We start from the raw sequence: 11,458 nt of genomic DNA on the forward strand, positions 1-11,458 counted from the left end.
CCAGTTCTTCTATCTCTCTGACAAAGCAAAGTTAACTTGAAAACCCTCCCTGCAACCCAACTCCAAGAGTGTTCTACCAAACACTGATACCTAAAAGGTCAAAGCCAAAGAGCCCAAGGCAGCGGAGGACAGGACAGCAGGGAGTCCCCTTCCCCACCCCGGCCCCCCTCTGCTGGCCTTTCCATACAATCACTGGTGAGATCTCTGTCCTGTGGCTGGGCTCCTGGTCCTTTGGTCTCCGGTGTGGAGTCAGCCTCTGGAGCAGGTAGTCCATGATCATTTCGTAGCCTTTGGGGAAGGATGCCAGGATTTCCCAGGGTTTGCAAACCCCCCTGCAGAGTCAGAAACCCACGGACACAGTTACCCACTCCAGGTAACCCACTCTCCACAGGCCCCACAGTGCTTCCAGGGGAGGTGACTCTAAGCTCCTTTGCCCAGGCCCCTAGCTCCCCTGGTTTCTTCCTCCTTTCTTGTCTCTCTCTTCATTATCCCCTCTCTTTTTTTCCTTCTATTCCTTTCATCTTGCCATCACCTCCAGACCTCCCTGTTCTCTGTCATCTCACACAAATCTGGAAATGTTCACTTGGTCTGTGAACCTGGTTTGAGAAAATATCTGAGGCCAAAGCTTGTTGAACACACTTGAATGTGTCAGATCGGTGAGAAGAGCCTCCCTGTGGGTCCCTTCTCTCTGGCCTGTCCAAGCTCTCACTACCCACCCACCCTCAGACCACTGCATCTGTCTTCCAGGCTTTCCCCTGTCATCCTTAATACCCAGCATGACCACACTTCTCTTCAGGCCGAGTCTGATCACCAGCCCTGCACAGCACACCCAGCCTCACCCCATGCACAAGCTCTCCCTCCTCTGTCATTGGGCACATGCCTTTCCCTTTGCCTACCATGTCTCCCCTCTCATTTTTACCTGGCAAAATCACACTCAGAAGAAAAGTACATATCTGAAAAGCATTTGCTACAAATAACAAAATTTTAAGAAAATGTGCTTAGTGTCCTCAAGAAGTCATGGCCTTTTTGAAACAGTAGGAGAAAGTGTTGAGGAAGTGAAGGTGAGATAAAAGACTTTCACAGCTGGCAAACAATACACAGCATGCTCTGGGGACAAAAACAAGAGAGAAAAAATGAGTTGTCAGTGAAAGAATGGCAATGAGACTGACAGCCAACTTCTCCACAGAAACAGTGGAGAGCAGAAGACAGTGGGATAAACCTTCCAAGTGTGGAACAAAAATAAACATCAACCAGGGCCAGGCGTGGTGGCTCACACCTGTAATCCCAGCACTTTGGGAGGCTGAGGTGGGCAGATCACCAGGTCAGGAGATCGAGACTATCCTGGCTAACACGGTGAAACCCCATCTCTACTAAAAATACAAAAAAAAAATTAGCCAGGCGTGGTGGTGGGCACCTGTAGTCTCAGCTACTCGTGAGGCTGAGGCAGGAGAATGGCGTGAACCCCGGAGGCAGAGCTTGCAGTGAGCCGAGATCGCGCCATGGCACTCCAACGTGGGTGACAGAGTGAGACTCCATCTCAAAAAAAAAAAAAAAAAAAATCAACCCACAAGTTCCCAGCAAATGTATCATTTAATGCAGATTTGCTTTATTTATAGATAATCAAAAATAGATGGTTTGATCAATAGAGTCTCACTAGAGGATAAACTCCTAAATAATACCTTTAGAGGTATTGTTTTTTCTTTCCCATTTAGGGAAAAGAAAAATAATTTCCTAAGGAAAGTTTGAGGTGCAAGGGATGGTGAGCAAATAAAATGGTAAATATGCCTATAAGTCTAAACACAATATTAGAGTAAGAATGAGCATAACAGCACTGTTAATAATAGCAAGAAGCCGGAAACAACAAACAGTCATTAAAAAAAAAATGGGTAAAATAAGTTTGTAATAATCGTACGAGATATTATAAAACAATAAAATAAGCTTTGTCTGGCTGAGCGAGGTGGCTCACACCTGCAATCCCAGCACTTTGGGAGGCCGAGGAGGGAGGATTGCTTGAGCCCAGGAGTTCAAGACCAGCCTGGGTGACATGGTGAGACCCATCTGTACTTTAAAAATATACAAAAAAGGAAAATAAATAAATAAACAAGCCTGGTCTAATAGATGACTTTGCATGCAGTAGAGAATATAAATTTATTTCAAATAGCCATTAAACATATAGTAAAATTGATAACATTAATCTTCCTGGTCTATACACACAAAAGAATCCCTCAACACATTCTCAAAAGGAGAAGACATTTAGATCATGTTTTCCAATTACCATCCAATAAAACTAGAAAAAGATGATCAAAATATCTAACCACTTGGAAATTAAAAGGTTAAAGAAAGAAACCTGTATACATTTGTATAAATATGTCATTAGATGTTGTAATGGCATTTGGTATTTCAAAGTCTATTTTTTATTTTTCAAAAAACTCAGCAGATTTTACCATTTCTTTGCGTTGAAAGCATTCAAAAGCCTCTCCTCCGGCTGTTTTGTAATATATGATACCTTACTGTTGACCACAGTCACTCTACTATGCCAGAACTTTTTCTTCCTATCAAATTATAACTTTGTCCAGCTGGGTGCAGTGGCTCACGCCTGTAATCCCAACACTTTGGGAGGCCAAGGCAGGCAGATCACCTGAGGTCAGGAGTTTGAGACCAGCCTGGCCAACATGATGAAACCTCATCTCTACTGAAAATTCAAAAATTAGCCGCGCATGGTGGCACAGGCTTGTAATCCCAACTTCTCAGGAGGCAGGGAAATCGCTTGAACCCGGGAGGCAGAGGTTGCAGTAAACCAAGATTGCACCACTGCACTCCAGCCTGGGCTACAGAGCGAGACTCTTGTCTCAAACACCCCCGACCCAAAAGAAACACACTAATTATATGATATCAACCTTTTGTTAAACAATTCCACATCGGTGGAAAAAAAATTCTCAGCAGATATAGAATAGAAAGACACTTCCTTCTCATGATAAAGGAAATTAACAACAAGCAATCCTAATTTCCCTAGTAAGAGAGTTTACACAATCTGCTAGGACAGAGCAAGCCCACTCCAGCCTAGCTCTCGCACCAATTAAAACTAAAAACACTGGACAAATACAAAAAGCAACTACCTCCCAACACTGGAAAAACAACATTTGAGTGAGTTTCCCAGAATTCTTTTTTCTCTATTATCTTCCAGCTTTGACCCGAAGGTGACCTGAGTGCTGAACTATGCAGCAGGCACAGGCAACAAAATCTCTGAGTAAAACTCTGTCTCTCTGGCCAGAGGACTGGGAAAATGGGTCCTTGTGAGTTGGAGAAGTATGGGTGGAATCTTGGTTTCTTTCTTTCTTTGTCTCTTTCGTGTCCCAAGCTCTGTCCTGAGAGTGACTCCAGATGCAGAGCTGCACAGTAGAAGCAGTTGGGGCAGCAACAAAAGCACCTAACACAGGGCACTGTGGCCCACTGAGTGTAGGGGTGGGGGAAATACTATTTTTTTTTTCTCTCTCTCTCTCTCTTTTTTCTCATTTCATCACCCTGAAGCCAGATCCAGTTGAGCAGCTGTAGCAGCACAGGCAGCTAAAACTCTGAGAAACAGCGGGGTGCATTGGCTCACACCCATAATCCCAACAATTTGGAAGGCCAACGCAGGAGGATCCCTTGAGGCCAGGAGTTCCAGACCAGCCTGAGCAACATAGTGAGATCCATTCTCTAAAAAATGAATTTAAAAAATAGCAGGCATGGTGGCACATGCCTGTAGTCCTAGCTACTTGAGGGCTGAGGCGGGAGAATCACTTGAGTCCAGGAGTTCTAGGTTGCAGTGAGCTATGATCACGTCCCTGCACTCTAGCCCGAGTAACAGAGCACGACCCTGTCTAAAAATAATAATAATAATACTTTAAGTAGACATTTTAACCATGCTCCATGAGGTAAAGATGTACATAACTGAAATAAATGGAAAGGTTGGGAGTGGTGGATCACACCTGTAATCCCAGCACTATGTGAGGCTGAGGCGGGAGATCACTTGAGCCCAGGAGTTCAAGACTAGCCTGGGCAACATAGAGAGACCCTGTCTCTACAAAAAGTTAAAAAAAAAATTAGCTGGGTATGGTGCCACATCCCTGTGATCCCAGCTACTCAGGAGGCTGAGATGGGAGGATAGCTTTAACCTGGGAGGTTGAGTCTGCAGTAAGCTATGATCATGCCACTGCACGCTACCTGGGGCAACAGAGCAAGACTCTGTCTGAAAAAAGAACTAAAGAAAGAGAGAGAGAAGCAAAGAAACAAAGAAAGAAGTGGAAAGATGGATTTTCTCATGTTCTTAGCTGAGGAATAAGCTACTTGTTAAAAAAAACAAATGGAAATTTTAGAACTGAAAAATACAATATCTGAAACAAAAATTCACTGGATGAGATCAAGAGGAAAATGGAGATTACAGAGACAAAAGTTCATGAACTTGCAGATGAATCAATAAAAATTATACCAATCTGAAGAACTAAGAAATTAGAAAAAAATTAACAGAGCTTCAGGGACTTATAGGACACCATTAAAAAGTTTAATATTTATGTCATTGAAATCTTATAAAAAGAAAAAGAGACTGGTACAGAAAAAAAAATCTGAAGAAATAATGACCTAAAACTTCCCAAATTTGTTGAGAGACACACATTTACAGATTCAAGAAGTGCAGTGAAGTTTGAATAAGATACATCAATCACAAGACACATTGTGATTACATTAAGAGCCCACTTGAGTAATTCACAATAATCTCCCCTTCTCAAGAGTCTTAGCTGAAAAAGCCCCTTTGCCATTGTCTCAGTTTGTATTGTGCTGCTATCACAAAATCTCATAGACTGGGTAATTTATAATAAACAGAAATGTATTGGCCGGGCGCAGTGGCTTATGCCTGTAATCCCAGCACTTTGGGAGGCCGAGGCAGGCAGATCACTTGAGGCCAGGTGTTCGAAACCAGCCTGGCCAACATGGCAAAACCCCATCTCTACTAAAAATACAAAAAAATTAGCTGGGCATGGTGGTAGGCTCCTGTACTCCCAGCTACTCGGGAGGCTGAGACAGGAGAATCACTTGAACCCAGGAGGCAGAGGTGGTAGTGAGCAGAGATCGCGCCATTGCACTCCAGCCTGGGTGACAAGAGCGAAACTCTGTCTCAAAAAAAAAGAAGGTAAAATTGAAACATTCTCATATGGAAGAAAACTAAGAATTTATCGCTCAAAGATATGCTCTAAATGAAATGCTAATGAAGTTCTTCAAGCAGAAAAGAAATTTTATCAGAGTGAAAGTTGAAATTTTAACAGTGAAGATAAAGCAACAGGAATGGCAAATATATGAGTAAATGTAACAGACGTTTTTCTCCCCTTAAGTTTAAAAATATGTATGACTATTGAAAGCAAAAATTAGGCCGGGCAAGGTGGCTCACACCTGTAATCTCAGCACTTTGGGAGGCTGAGGCAGGCGGATCACTTGAGGTTCAAGGAGTTTGAGAACAGCCTGGCCAACATAGTGAAACCCCATCTCTACTAAAAATACAAAAATTAGCTGGGTATGGTGACGCACGCCTGTAATCCCAGCTACTCAGCAGGCTGAGGCAGGAGAATCGCTTGAATCCAGGAGGCGGAAGTTGCAGTGACTGAGATCGTGCCACTGCACTCCAGCCTACAAGACTCTGTCTCAAAAAAAAAGTAAGTAAGGTAAAAGAAGCTGTATAGTGAAAGCTTCTACATTTTCTCAAAATTGTGAAATACTAACTCTAAGCAGACTATGGAAGTTTAGGTATGTAAGTAGACTATAAAACTTTAGGTATGTAAATGCCCAGGAATCCACTAAAAATTGGTACAAAGAATCAAAATCTAGGCCGGGCGCGGTGGCTCAAGCCTGTAATCCCAGCACTTTGGGAGGCCGAGGCGGGCGGATCACGAGGTCAGGAGATCGAGACCATCCTGGCTAACACGGTGAAACCCCGTCTCTACTAAAAATACAAAAAATTAGCCTGGCATGTTGGCGGGCGCCTGTAGTCCCAGCTACTCGGGAGGCTGAGGCAGGAGAATGGCGTCAACCCGGGAGGCGGAGCTTGCAGTGAGCCGAGATCACGCCACTGCACTCAAGCCTGGGGGACAGAGCAAGACTCCGTCTCAAAAAAAAAAAAAAAAAAGAATCAAAATCTAATAGATAAGTTAAAATACAATGCCTAAAAAATGCAAACAATTTAAAAGAATGCAGGAAACGGGAACATAAGAATAAAAAACAAAGGGGACAAACAAAATAAATCATAAAATGGTAGACTTAAATCCAAACATACTATTAATTACATTAATTATAAATGATTTAAATACACAAACTAAAAGAGATTGTCAGATTAGATAAAAACACAAGTCCAACCATATGCTATATTAAAAAAATTTTTAAATATAATTATACATATTAGTTAAAAGAATGGAAAAAGATATACCACACAAACACAAACTGTTTGAAAAGCAAAAATGGCCATACTAACATCAGACAAAGGGAACTTCAGAACAAAGAGTATTACCAGGGACAAAGAGGGATATTAATTAATGTTAAAACAGTCAACTCATCAAGAAGATGTAGCAATCTTAAATGTATATACACCTAATGAAATACATGAAGCAAAAAATGATAAAACCAAAGGAACAAATAGATAAATCCATAAGTATATTGGGAGACTTCAACACTCCTCTCTCAATAATTGACAGAATATGTAGATAGAAAATCAGCAAGGTTATAAAAGTCTTGAAAAACACTGTGTTGTTCTATAACCTAACTTACAGAACACTCCAGGCAACAACAGCAGAATACACATTCTTTTTTTTTTTTTTTTTTTGAGACAGGCTCTCACTTTGTCACCCAGGCTGGAATGCAGTGGTAGGATCTCAGCTCACTGCAACCTCTGCCCCCCAGGTTCAAGCGATTCTCCTGCCTCAACCTCCCGAGTAGCTGGGTGTACAGGCACTCACCACTGTCCTTCATTAATTTTTGTATATTTAGTAGAGACAGGGTTTCACCACGTTGGCCAGGCTGGTCTTGAACTCCTGGCCTCAGGAGCCACCTTGACCTCCCAAAGTTCTGGGATTACAGCCATGAGCCACCGCACCTGGCCAGAATACACATTCTTTGTAGGTGCACATGTGCATTCCCCACAATATACCACATTCTGGGCTACAAAACAAACCTGAACAAATTTTAAAGAATAGAAATCACATAAAGTATGTTATCTGGCCATAATAAATTTAAACTAGAAATCAGTAACAGAAATATACCTGGACAATCCACAAATATTTGGAAATTAACAATACTTCCAAGTAATTCATGGGTGAGAGAAAAAGACTCAAGGAAAATTAGAAAAGATTTTTGAACTAAATGAAAATGAAAATACAATATATCAAAATTTGTTAGATGCAGCTAAAGCTATGCTTAGGGGAACATTCATAGCATTAAAATGCTTATTTTAAAAAAGAAGAAAGTTCTCAAATTAGTAATTTACATTTCCACCTTAAGAGACTAGAAGAAGATGAGCAAATTAATAGATAATCTGAATGACCCTGACTACTAAATAAATTCAATCCATAGTTTTAAAACTTCCAACAAATACAACTCTAGATCCAGATGGTTTCAGTATTGAATTCCACTAAATGTTTAGAAAAAAAGTAATACCAATTTTACACAATCTCCTCCAAAAAATAGAAAATAAGAAAATAGGCTGGATGCAGTGGCTCACTCCAATAATCCCAGCACTTTGGTAGGCCGAGGTAGGCAGATCATGAGGTCAGGAGTTTGATGACAGCCTGGCCAATATGGCGAAACCCTTCTCTACTAAAAAATACAAAAATTAGCCAGGACTGGTGGCACGCGCCTGTAGTCCCAGCTACTCAGGAGGCTAAGACAGGAGAATTGCTGGAACCTGGGAGGTGGAGGTTGCAGTGAGCCAAGATCATGCCACTGCACTCCCACCCTGGCGACAGAGCAAGACTGTCTCTCAAAAAAACAAAAAAAAAGAAAAAGAAAAAGAAAACACTCCCAAAACAATCTTTTGAGTTCAGCATTATCTTGGCACAAAAACAAAGACAGTACAAGAAAAAAGAGAAAGAATAAATGAATGAAAGAAAAAACTACAGACCAAATATCTCCCATGAAAAAAATCCTCAACCAAATAGACACAAAAGTCCTCAACAAAATATTAGCAAATTGAATCCAGCAATATGTTAAAAAGATAATACATCACAACCAAATGGGGTTTATCCTGGGAATGCAAGGCTGGCTCCACAGTCAAAAATGTAATTTATTATATTAACAGAATACAAAAGAAAAACCGCACAATTATCTCAATAGATGTAGTAAAAAACATTTGTGATAATCTCCATTTGTGGTAAACACTCACAACAAACTAGAAATAGAAGGAAACTTTCTTAACTTGATAAAGGACATCTAACATCAACGACAACAAAACCCTACCATCTAGCACCACACTTAAAGGTGAAAGACTGAAAGTTTTTCCTCTAAGATTGGGAATAAAGCAAAGATGTCCACTCTCATCACCCATACTCAGCATTATACTAGGAGTCCCAGCCAGTGTGATAAAGCAAGAAAAAGAAACACAAATTTGGAAGAAAAAGAAACACTATAAACTGCCTCTATTTACAGATGATATAATGGTTTTTGTAGAAAACTCCAGTGAATCTATTAAAAAGCTCCAAGAACTAAGAAGTGAAACCTCACTTATTGCTGGATATAAGGTCAATGAAAGTCAATATACAAAAATTGATTTTATTTCTATATAGCAATAGTAAACAATTAAAATTTTTTAAAAATTTTATATACCATTTACAATTGCACAAAAATACTTAGGTATAAAACTAACAAAATATTCACAAGATCTGTGTGCTGAAAAATACAAAAGATTGATGAAAGAAATTAAAGACCTAAATAAATTATGAGATACACTATGTTCATGGACCAGAAACTCAATATTGTGAAGTTGTCAATTCTCCTTATACTTATCTATAGATGCAACATAATCCCAATAAAAATATCACCGGCATATTTTTAAATAAATAATATTCTATATAAATTATAAAATGTATATGGAAAAGCGGGCCAGGCGTGGTAGCTCATGCCTGTAATCCCAGCACTTTGGGAGGCCGAGGCAGGCAGATCACAAGATCAGGAGTTTGAGACCAGCCTGGCCAACATAGTGAAACCCCGTCTTCACTAAAAACACAAAAATCAGCCAGGTGTGGTGGCACGCACCTGTAGTCCCAGCTACTTGGGAGGCTGAGGTGAGAGAATCACTTGGACCTGGGAGGTGCAGGTTGCAGTGAGCTGAGACCATGCCATTGCACTCCAGTGTGGGTGACAGAGTGAGACTCTGTCTCAAAAAAAAAAAAAAAATATGGAAAAGCAAAGAAAATAAAACAGCCAAAACAATTTTGAGAAAGAGTTATAGGCCAGGTGCAACTGCTCACAACCTGTAATCCCAGCACTTGGGCTGAGGTGGGAGAATCATTTGAGCTCAGGAGTTTGAGATCAGCCATGCAACATGGCAAGACCCCGTTTCTACCAAAAAAAAAAAAAAAAAAAAAAGGCTGGGTGAGGTGGCATGTACCTGTGGTTCCAGCAGCTACTCAGGAGGTGGAAGTGGGAGGATTGCTTCAGCCCAAAAGTTCAAGGCTGCAGTGAGCTATGATTGCACCACTGCACTCCAGCCTGAGTGACAGTGAGACTCTATCTCAAAAAAAAAAAAGTAATAAAATTGAAGAACTCATCCTACGTGATTTAATACTTAATATAAAACTACACTATTAGAGACAGTACAGTATTGATGAAAGAATTGACATATAGCTCAATGGATCAGAAGAGAGCCCATAATTAGAGGCACACAAATACTGTCAATTGATTTTTTTTTTTTTTTGAGACAGGGTCTCGCTCTGTCACCCTGGCTGGAGGGCAGTGTGGCGATCTTGGCTCACTGCAACCTCCACCTCCCCAGTTCAGGTGATTCTCATGCCTTAGCCTCCCAAGTAGCTGGGATAACAGGTGCAAGCAACCATCCCTGGCTAATTTTTGTATTTTTAGTAGAGATGGGGTTTCGCCATGTTGGCCAGACTGGTCTCGAACTCCTGACCTCAAGTGATCCACCTACCTTGGCATCCAAAAGTGCTGGGATTACAGGCGTGAGCCACCACGCCCAGCCATCAATTGGTTTTTGATAAACGTGCAAAGACAATTCAGTGGAGAAATGATAATCTCTGCAACAAATGGTGCTAGAACAATTAGACTTCTATATGCAACAAACTGAACCTAGTCCCATTCCTCACACTTTCTAAAAAATTAAGTAAAAGTGAAATATAAATATAAAACACAAAAGTTAAAGCTTCTAGAAGAAATCATGGAAAGAAATACCTATGACCCTAAATATGATCCATAAGAAACAAAACACTGGATTTCATCAAATTAAAAACTTTTGAACTCTTAAGAGAATGAAAAAACAATCCATAAAATGGGAGATATACATGAAAATCGTATATCTGACAAAAGACTTGTATACAGAATATACAAAGAACTCTCAAAACCCACCAGTGAGAAAACAAACGACCCGACAATGAAATTGGTAAAAGGCTTAGATACTTGACTAAAGAAGATATATGAATGGCAAAGAAAGACATGAAACGATGCCCATCATCATTAGTGGCAATTGAATTAGGGAAATGCAAATTAAAACCACAATGAGAGGCTACCACACACTTGTTAGAACAGCTATCTATATATATATGAGACAGCGTCTCACTCTATCTCCCAGGCTGGGGTGCAGTGGCATGATCTCGGCTTACTGCAACCTCCACCTCCCAGGTTCAAGTGATTCTCCTGCCTCAGCCTCCTGAGTAGCTGGGATTACAGGTCCCCACCACCACGCCTGGCTAATTTTTGTATTTTTAGTAGAGACGGGGTTTCACCATATTGGCCAGGATGGTCTTGAACTCCTGACCCCAGATGATCCACCCGCCTTGGCCTCCCAAAGTGCTGAAATTAGAGGCGTGAGCCACCGTGCCCAGCCGCTACTTTTTTTTTTTTTTTTTTTTTTTTGAGACGGAGTTTAGTTCTTGTTGCCCAGGCTGGAGTTCAATGGCGCGATCTCGGCTCACTGCAACCTCTGCCTCCCAAGTTCAAGCAATTCTCCTGACTCAGCCTCCTGAATAGCTGGGATTACAGGCACCTGCCACCACGCCCAGCTAATTTTTTGTATTTTTAGTAGAGGCGGGGTTTCACCATGTCGGCCAGGCTAGTGTCGAACTCCTGACCCCCAGGTGATCTGTCCACCTGGGCCTCCCAAAGTGCTGGGATTACAGAAGTAAGCCACTGTGCCAGTCCTGAATATGTTTTAAGAAGAAGCAAATAGACTACTGGGGGCATGTACGTGTGGGATGGAAAGTCACCTACTTTTGTG

Source organism: Hylobates moloch, unplaced genomic scaffold, assembly GCF_009828535.3.
Source record: "Hylobates moloch isolate HMO894 unplaced genomic scaffold, HMol_V3 SCAFFOLD_18, whole genome shotgun sequence".
Taxonomy (NCBI): domain Eukaryota; kingdom Metazoa; phylum Chordata; class Mammalia; order Primates; family Hylobatidae; genus Hylobates; species Hylobates moloch.